The following is a 10093-nucleotide window of genomic DNA, read 5'->3' as shown; positions in this document are numbered from 1 at the left end:
ATAAAGGAGAGAATGAATTTCAAAATGGCCCTAAAAGCTGTGTTTGACCTGAAGAGAGTAACCTGAACCATGTCTTGACTTTTGTACTTTTGAAACTCTCTCTTGAGTTTCTCTTGCTTTTTAGGGGGGAAAAAATCACTGCTTTGACAGAAGTTCTATTTCCAAGCTAGTGGATAGTAGATCTATGCAGTGTAAGGGGATAGACTATACTGGCTATGCTAAAAGGTATCTCAGATATTTGGCTGCGTGCTCGCTTCGGCAGCACATATACTAAAATTGGAACGATACAGAGAAGATTAGCATGGCCCCTGAGTAAGGATGACACGCAAATTTGTGAAGCATTCCATATTTTTGGTCTTGGAGGCACTTTCCTCAAGATAGTCAAAGCCATCTACCACGAACCTATGGCAAGCATTATCATCAATGGGGAAAAACTAAAGGCCTTTCCTCTAAAATCGGGGACAAGACAAGGATGCCCACTCTCATCACTTCTCTTTAATATAGTACTGGAAGTATTAGCAATAGCCATTAGTCAAGAAAAAATATATTAAAGGGATTCAGATAGGAATGGAAGAAATCAAGCTCTCACTATTCACAGACGATATGATACTATATCTAGAGAAGCCTAAAAACTCTAGTAAGAAACTCTTAGAAACAATTGACCTGTACAATAAAATCGCAGGCTATAAAATCAATACCCAAAAATCCATGGCCTTCCTATATGCAAACAATGAGACAGAGGAAAAAGACATGAAAAAAACAATGCCGTTCACAATCGTGTCCCGGAAAATCAGATATTTGGCTGCAGGAAGCCACAATTAATTAATTAGTAGCCCCAGAGCTTGTTCCTGTGCTTACCTAAACCAGCGACCTTTTTATACCTATGGACTCATACTTCCCTGCATACCAGACCGCACAGACCAGCAGTGATCACCAAGGTGTAGAGTGTGGTGTATAAACTTCCTACACCTCTGCGATGACAGCAAGACTTGGACCAGTGATTAAAGAATGTTAATCTAGGCCACCTTGACTCCGGTTACTGTTCCAGCCTACTGAGTGAGCACAGCAGGACAACTGTAGCCCACACTGCCAGTGAGATGATAACTCCTTATTTAATGGGCTGAGGAGAGCACCTCTGTTAAGGTCTTTCAAGAAGCAGATGCTATCATAGATATAAACACATTGGGGAGACTGCAAGTGAATGAGTGAAAGACAAAACGAGGAATCATAGGTGATTGAGTAATATTTTGACTGCCCCCCCCTAAAAGACATAACCTCAAAGACATGTTCTAGAACACTTATTTGAAATAGGGTCTTGGAAAGTGAAATAAAGATAGAGATCATGTGATAACAACGTACTACGTTATGTAGGTCATCCCTAAATCTTGGTAACTAACATCCTTGAAAACAGAGAGAGACTTGGGAGAGAGGAGAAGGCCATATGAAAACTGATGCTGTCTAAAATTATTTGTAGCCCTAAACAAAACAAAACTAGTCTAACCATCAGAAACTTTAAAAAAGACATGGGAAGATTCTAGACCCTGTGAAGGAAGCATGACTCTCTAAACACCTTGATTTTAAGAGTAGGACTTGAATTTTTGCTTCCAGAACTCTGAGATGATATATTTTACTTGATGTAGGCAGTCAATTTTCTGGAAATTTGTTACCACAACTCTAAAACATTAAACACAAGTGGGGAGAATCTTTAGATCATCAATCATACTGCATAAAAAAGAACAGGAAGGAATAATTGGGTAGAAAGAATCACAGATTCCAGGCATCTCCAAGAAAGATTTTGGTGAACCCATGGGGATTCCTATATGCATTCTAGGATCTCTACTTTCTCCTTCACAAGTAATTCTGCCAGTGAACCAATACACACAGAAGACTGGGTAAAACAAGCCCACTGTGGGAGAAAACACATTGCTGTACTTTATCACATACAAGTTAAATACAAGCAAACATGTCTCTGTTGTTGAGAATGTGCACAGAAGTGGCATAATAATAAATAGAGCAAAATACTAATTATCTTAAAATTCTAATAGTTGTTATTTATTTCCAGGGCATGGGTAGAGACGGCAATCAGGAGAGACTCGGGCTATCTCCTTGGTGCCCCAAGAACTTTTTCTTTTTTCTTCTTTATACTTTTTGGTGGCAGGGTGGGGGTCACACCCAGTAGTGTTGATCTAAATTACCCAAAATCTTGAAAATCAAAGAAGCTCATTTTCATTAGCAAGTAAACCAAGTGCACATTAACCCAATGGTACCACTTTCCTTTATCAATTCTGAAATGATGAGAGGAATAATAATGCCCAGTTTATTCTAGTGATAGAAAGAAATTAATTTGGTTTTATATTTATGTAAAAGATAAGTATAATATCAGTTTTTCTGGGCAAAATTTTGGTAATATACACCAAAATATATAACCTGATGCCCCCTAAATAATAACTGCACATCTATTTTAAGATAATTTTAAGTTATTTTATTATTACATATATTTATATATTTAGTTCAATATAAAATCAAACATGCACATATATTAACTCATGTATATATTTTTACACAGCTATATAGTGAAATAACATCTAGTCATTACAAATCATCATGTACAAGTTACCAATATTCAAAAGGAAGGATCATCACAGGTTTGTAAAGAATGTGTAAAGGTAAAAATTTGTGCAAATATTGTGTATGTGTGCTCACACAAACACACACACATACACACATATATATATACATATCCACTTTTGCAGTGTTTAGTTTAAAAGCACAAAAATACAACTGTGAACTTCAAAAAGAAATGATGTCTTTCTTAAAATGGCAAAGATTATAATGATAGGAAAAAATTAGTAAAATACTGAATATATTCTGCTATGGAAAGCCCCAGCCACTCACATGCCAAGTCTTTCGGGTTTTATTTACTGTAGGAATACAATTGTATCAATATCTTTAGATACACATTACATTTAAAAAAATTTATTGTTGCTAGCCAAAATATGGAAACAACCCAAGTGCCTAGAACAGATGACTGGTTAAAGAAACTTTGGTACATCTACACAATGGAATACTATGCAGCTGTTAGGAGAGATGAAGTCATGAAATTTGCTTATAAATGGATAAACATGGAGAGTATCATGCTAAGTGAAATGAGTCAGAAAGAGAGGGATAGACATAGAGGGACTGCACTCATTTGTGGAGTGTAGGGTAGCATCACATGAGGCTGACACCCAAGGACAGTAGATACAAGGGCCAGAGGTATTGCCCCATAGCTGGAACACTGCTTCATGAGTGGAGGGGAGAAAGTAGATGTAATACAGAAGGGATCACTAAGAAAATGATGGCTGGAGGAACCAGTCGGGATGGGACATGCATGCCGAAAGTAGATAATGGACCAAACATAATGACCTCGCAGTGTCTGTATTGCAAGCCATAATGCCCAAAAGTAGAGAGAGTGTATGGGGAATACTGTCTGCCATGGAGGCAGGGGAAGGAGGGGGAGGGGGGGTATACCCGGGATATTGGTGGTGGGGAATGCACACTGGTGGAGGGATGGGTGCTTGATCATTGTGAGATTGTAACCCAAACATGAAAGCTTGTAACTATCTCACAGTGATTCAATAAAATTAAAAAAAAATTATTGTTGCTTTGCAATATAGTTCTTTACATTTTATTTTAGTCATCATGATTACAAAGCTATTTATGTCGTCTTTTTACATAAAATATTCCAGTACCACATCCTCCATCATAGTGGAACTCACCTTGGTTCTAGTGTCCCCCATGCCATCGTCTTCAAGCAATATAGACGGAAAATATCTTATCTTAAAAGGTATATTCAGAATATACCTACCTAGCTCTTAAAGAACTTTTATCATTCCTACTTACATCTATTAACAATAAAGATAATTAAAAAGTTCTAGAAATCAAAATTACTTGCTGAAAGAGTCTATACTGATACTCATTCTTCAATAAATGGTGGTTGTGGGGTGAGATCAACAAATCTGACAACACAGTAAGATAAAACACAACTCGATAGATGCAGAATAATGTAAGGGCACAGGAAGAAGGGTTGCTCAGAAGACCAATTGCCTTAATCTTATGGGCTTAACTCTGCCCCTTCCTCCTCAGAGACTTTGAATATAAGCTCAAATAACAAGGGCTTTCTCAAAAATCAGGGGAGATGGTGTTGAAAGGCAATTTCTGATGGATGCCTGCAAACTTAATCCTGAAGTACAAGAGTGGGGATAAAATGGGAAATAAAGAGAATATCAAATGCAAATAATTCATTCTTTGAGTCTCATTCTTTCTGACTCTTCATCAGAAGTGAAAACACATTATGCTCTGATTATCTTACCTTGCTACATAATTTAGAGGGAGCTCTGTGCATACAATAAAGGGAATGAAGGACTTCACCATATCTGGGCATTGGTATCCAGAAGTTATTGGCTGCTGTGCAGTATAAATAGATATGCTTTTAATCTATTGACCAAGGAGCAATTTCAGGGAAAGCAACACTTCTGATTTGTAACAGTCATCTATCTGCCTCTCGTTCCAAGTATACAATACTATATTCTGTAAAATGGATTTTTTTAGCACATGCTTATTCATGAGTATTTTTCTAATTACTGCAAAATCCCAAATGTAAATCTTACTGCTGCCTGGGTAATTATATTAAAACGCATCCATGTTCTTTGTGCAGTTTCTCATCCTGACACCAGTGGTTCATTAATATTAAAGAGAGCAGGCAGTACCATGAGTATTAGCTAATCATACCGAAGACTATCTTTGGAATCTGTCAAGCTTAGACCTGGCTTCTATTTTTATAGCTTGATGTGCACGATAGGCTGGTCTGACTATTTTTAAAACTACTTATCAATCCCACTTTGACTAGAGGGAAATTATCTGTTTTAAGATGCTTGCTTTAACAGTCTTAAATATCACCAGAGATTAAAATGATTTAAATTGCTATTTCTGAGAAATACAAATTATGACAAGTACATGTTTTATTCCATTTTCAGGATATTTGGTCAACTTTTGTAAAGTTTATGAGATAAATTCTCTGGGAACCCATGTAGCTCCTCTCACTTGCTTTGGGTATAAGTCCATTTCGAGCATACACTCAACTATTTCTCTTGACATGGAATTATATTATATGACTCTACACCTCTTCATGCCCAGAGACTGTCAAAACTGAATAGAAAAACATCAAGTTCAAAGGGCATCTTCAGACATCTTAACCTTTTTGTTTTGGGTTTTTTGTTTTTTGGATCTTTCAGGGAGATGCAAGTAGTGCCAGGGATCAAATTTGGGGCTTACATTTGTGTTTGATCACTGAGTCAAATCTACAGCCCCTGAATTTCTTTAAAACATCATTGCAGGCATGTGGCTCAGAGAAAGATTATTTGCCTCGCATATGTGCAAGGCATATGCAAGGCATATACAAGGCATATGCATATGCATATGCAAGGCATGTGCAAGGCCCTAAGTTTAATCCCCAATACTCAAATAAAATAACTTGGCTGAAACAGGGAGTGGATCAGGTAGTTACTAAGAGCTATGTGTGTGTATCTATTATGTATATATGATATAATATAATAAAAAATCTTCACATTATTGACTTTCTCCACTGGTCTCATATGGACATAGAAATGACATTAAAGATACAACACAAACACTATGTGAGTGATCATTGCCAGTTTTTTCCAATAGTGAATCAACCATTCTGAAGTGCTGGCTTTATGAAAACCCTCTGTTAGCCCCTGTGACAAAGGCAAAACATATTTAAAGAGAACCTCCCCATATTCCTCTGCAACCTGATTACCAAGATAGAGAAATGTTGAATATAAGCTGATTACCAGTTTGTAAAAGAAAGCAAATGCAGTGACACCTAAAACAATGGGGCAGGCTTTAAATATCTGTGGTAGTTCACACTGATTAATTCTCCCAGAGCCTTTGTTTCTTTACCTTCTAGAAAGTATTTCATTTTATAAAACCGGTAAGTCAGAGTCTGAACTGAAATATTTTTTCCATATTCAGGACTCTCTCATTGTTGGTAAATAATTGAGATTTCAAATGAAGTATGTTAAGTAAGTATACACTTAACCATTTTTTTTTACTAGCAAGAAGGATTTCAAACAGGTGAAAGACATTTTTTTTAAAAAAAGTGAAGGTTAACTTCTGTTCAACATAGTACTGGAAGTACTTGCGATAGCAATTAGGCAGGAAAAAGACATTAGGGGCATCCAGATAGGAAAGGAAGAAATCAAGCTCTCACTATTCGCAGATAACATGATTCTATACCTAGAGAATTTTAAAACCTCCATTAAGAAACTCCTAGAAACAATAGACTTGTGCAGTAAAGTTGCAGGCTATAAAATCAATACCCAAAAATCCATGGCCTTCCTATATGCAAACAGTGAGATAGAGGAAAATGACACAAAAATAACAATTCCATTCACAATTGTGCCCCAGAAAATCAAGTATCTCGAAATCAGCCTAACTAAAGAGGTTAGGGATCTCTACAAAGAAAACTACAAAACCCTACTACATGAAATTAAAGAGGACACGAGGAAATGGAAAAATATTCCCTGCTCATGGATAGGAAGACTTAACATTGTCCAAATGGCAATACTCCCTAAAGCTCTATACAGATTCAATGCGATCCCCATAAGGATACCCATGAAATTCTTCAAAGAAATAGACCAAGCAATCCTGAAATTTATATGGAACAACAAACACCCAGGAATAGCTAAAACAATCCTTGGGAAAAAGATGATGGGAGGCATCACCCTCCCCAAACTTAAACTCTACTACAAAGCGGTAACAATTAAAAGAGCATGGTACTAGAACAAGAACAGAGCTACAGACCAATGGAACAGGGTGGAATATCCCGACACACCACCTCAATTGTATGGACATCTAATCTTTGATAAGGGAGCAAGAAATGTGAAATGGAGCAAGGAAAACCTCTTTAACAAATGGTGCTGGCATAACTGGTCAACCACATGTAAAAGAATGGGTTTAGACCTAGACCTGACACTATGCACAAAAGTCAGATCAAAATGGATTAAAGACCTCAACATCAGACCACAAACCATAAGGTACATTGAAACAAGGTCGGAAAAACCCTCCACGATATTGAAGCCAAAGGTATCTTCAAAGACGACACGGAACTAAGCAATCAAGTAAAAACAGAAATAAACAAATGGGATTATATTAAACTAAGAAGCTTCTGCACCGCAAAAGACACAGTGACCTGAATACAAAGGCAATCTACAGAATGGGAAAGGATATTTACCCAATACCCATCTGATAAGGGGTTGATATCAAGGGTATATAAGGTACTGGTTGAACTCTACAAGAAAAAACATCCAGCCCTATCAGAAAATGGGGCAAAGAAATGAACAGAAACTTTCTCAAGGAAGAAATACGAATGGCCAAAAGGCATATGAAAAAATGCTCATCATCACTAATCATCAGGGAGATGCAGATCAAAACAACTATGAGATACCACCTAACACCACAGAGACTGGCACACATCCAAAAGAACAAAAGCAACCGCTGTTGGAGAGGATGTGGGGAGAAAGGGACCCTCCTACACTGCTGGTGGGAATGCCGACTGGTTCAACCCTTCTGGAAAACAATATGGTCGATCCTCAAAAAATTAGAAATTGAGCTCCCATTTGACCCAGCAATACCACTTCTGGGAATATACTCCGGAGAGGCAAAAAGATATAGCCAGAATGACATCTGCACATGTATGTTCATCGCAGCACTATTTATGATAGCCAAAATCTGAAAAAAACCCAAATGCCCAAGAACAGATGACTGGCTAAAGAAACTTTGGTACATCTACACAATGGAATACTATGCAACTGTCAGAAAAGATGAAGTCATGAACTTTGCATACAAGTGGATCAACATGGAAAGTATCATGCTAAGTGAAATGAGTCAGAAAGAGAGAGACAGACAGAAGAATTTCACTCATCTGTGGAATATAAAACAACAGAATGGAGGCCTAACACCCAAGAATAACAGAAATAATACCAGATTTGCTCCATGATTTGGATACCAGCCTCATATGCTGGGGGAAAGGGCAGCTCAGATAGAGAAGGGAATACCAAGCAAAAATGTGGTGGGAGGACCCGTTCAGGATGGGAGAGGCTTGCACAGAGCAGACTATAGACCGAACACATTGGCCACCCAAGACCTCCATTACTAACCACAATGCCCAAAGGGAGAGAGGGAACAGAGGGGAATGCTCTGCCAATAAGGCGGGGTGGGGAGGGGAATGGGGTGGGAAGAGGTGGGAGGGATAATGGGGTCATCAGTGGAGAATGGGTACTGGTGGAGAGATAGATACTCAAGCTGTATATAACTGAAACACAGCACGAAAATATGTAAACCTGTATTTGTACCCCCACAGTGATTCATTAATAAAAATTTAAAAAAAATAAAAATAAAACAATAAAAAGATTGATTGGTCTCAAAAATCAAAAAATAATTTAAGTGAATGAAAACTAGTTTAAAATATGATGGTTATTGATTTTGGGAAGGGAGGGTGGGTCACACCCAGGGGTGTTCCTTGACCATTTCTGGATCTGTGTTCAGAGGTGTTTCCTGCTAGTATCTCAGGGATAAGTAATGCCGGGGGTCTTTGGGGTCAACTCCATGCAAGGCATACACTGTCACTCCCATACTGTCTTTCTGGTTTGTAGATATAATGATTTAGTTAAAAACAAGTATGTTTTTTAAATAATAAAATTGAGTATTTTATTCTGTGTGTATTCATCGAATAAATTAATATAAAATTTTTTAAAAAGTGAAGGTTAGGGGCTGGAGTGATAGCACAGCGGGTAGGGTGTTTGTCTTGCATGTGGCCAACCCGGGTTCGATTCCCAGCATCCTATGTGGTCCCCTGAGCACCGCCAGGAGTAATTCCTGAGTGCATAAGCCAGGAGTAACCCCTGAGCATCACCGGGCGTGACCCAAAAAGAAAAAATAAGTGAAGTTTAAGTAATAATTGATAGCCCTTTTTCAGCACCAGAGCAAAAGAAAAACCAGTAGAAAAGATAGCTAATTTAATTTTCCCTCCTGTATTTCTCTATTTATCTCCATTAGTTGAAGGGATTTTTTTAATAGAAAGCATTCATGAATTTGGAAACATTTGTCTTTCTAATTTCCTAATATTTGGAGACAGTCTAATTAGATGGTGCCTTGGCCTTAGTTTTCCAAAAGTAAAGCCTAAAGGGAGGATTAAGTGGGTAATAATTTTTTGAGAAGTGCAAGCTTAGGACAGTGAGTATAAGGTGTAAAGATAAAGTTAAAAAGAAAAGAAAATAAAAATGGTGCACAGTGTTTCTGTACTGGCTCCTCCAGTTAATATGTTATAGCCATGATGTATAATAGGAACATGCAAAACTGTTGCAGAACATTCCAAGGATAAATCACACCTAAGACTTGTCCACTTGCCAAATAAAAGGGGGAAGGCTGATTAGTTAAGCTACTCTTCCCCTCTTTTCTCCTGAACAAGGTTTGCCCCACTGAAGCAAACTCTCCTAAACTTGTGGCTATGTCAGTAAGCACTCAGATCTCATGCAGCCCTTTAGTAATTGCCTTAGTAATTACCAAGCCCCTTAGTAATCCAAGTTCAGAAATGAGGAACCAGTCAATTCAGGAGAGTATGAAAAAGCTTCACTGAGAAATTGGGCAAAACTCCCCCCAAAAATTATTTTTAAATAGTTTACTTTTAATTAATCTTGTCATCTCTCTTAATACTTATCACATCTTTTGAACAGTAAGCACCCAATGGCTGTTCATTCAATGAACTTGAAGAGTAGAAGGAACTCCCCATCTCCTGGTGGCAAACACCAAAATTTCAAGTATTGTGACTATCAGAGAGAATAAGGCCTCTGACACAATGTCTATATTCCAGTTCCCTGAATCTGTGAATATGTTTTACCTTATATGGCAAAGTGTATTTGCAGATACGATTCAGCTGGAGATGGAGTTAGTGTCCTATATTCTTCAGGTGAGTCAGGTTAATTATAAGGGTCCTTAGAAATATAGAAGGGGAGGAAAAAGGTAGATCAAGTGA

The 10093-nt window shown here is 37.7% G+C and overlaps 1 non-coding gene across 1 annotated transcript; it reads left to right on the top strand.

Moving 5' to 3' along the window:
* Positions 1-246: 246 nt before the first annotated feature.
* On the top strand, positions 247-353 carry LOC129404511 (U6 spliceosomal RNA). Its single transcript, XR_008629909.1, has one exon. It is a non-coding gene; the product is annotated as a U6 spliceosomal RNA (small nuclear RNA).
* The last annotated feature ends 9740 nt before the right edge of the window (positions 354-10093 follow it).

Source organism: Sorex araneus, chromosome 4 (genome assembly GCF_027595985.1).
Source record: "Sorex araneus isolate mSorAra2 chromosome 4, mSorAra2.pri, whole genome shotgun sequence".
Lineage (NCBI taxonomy): Eukaryota > Metazoa > Chordata > Mammalia > Eulipotyphla > Soricidae > Sorex > Sorex araneus.
This window is presented reverse-complemented; position numbering and strand designations above follow the sequence as displayed.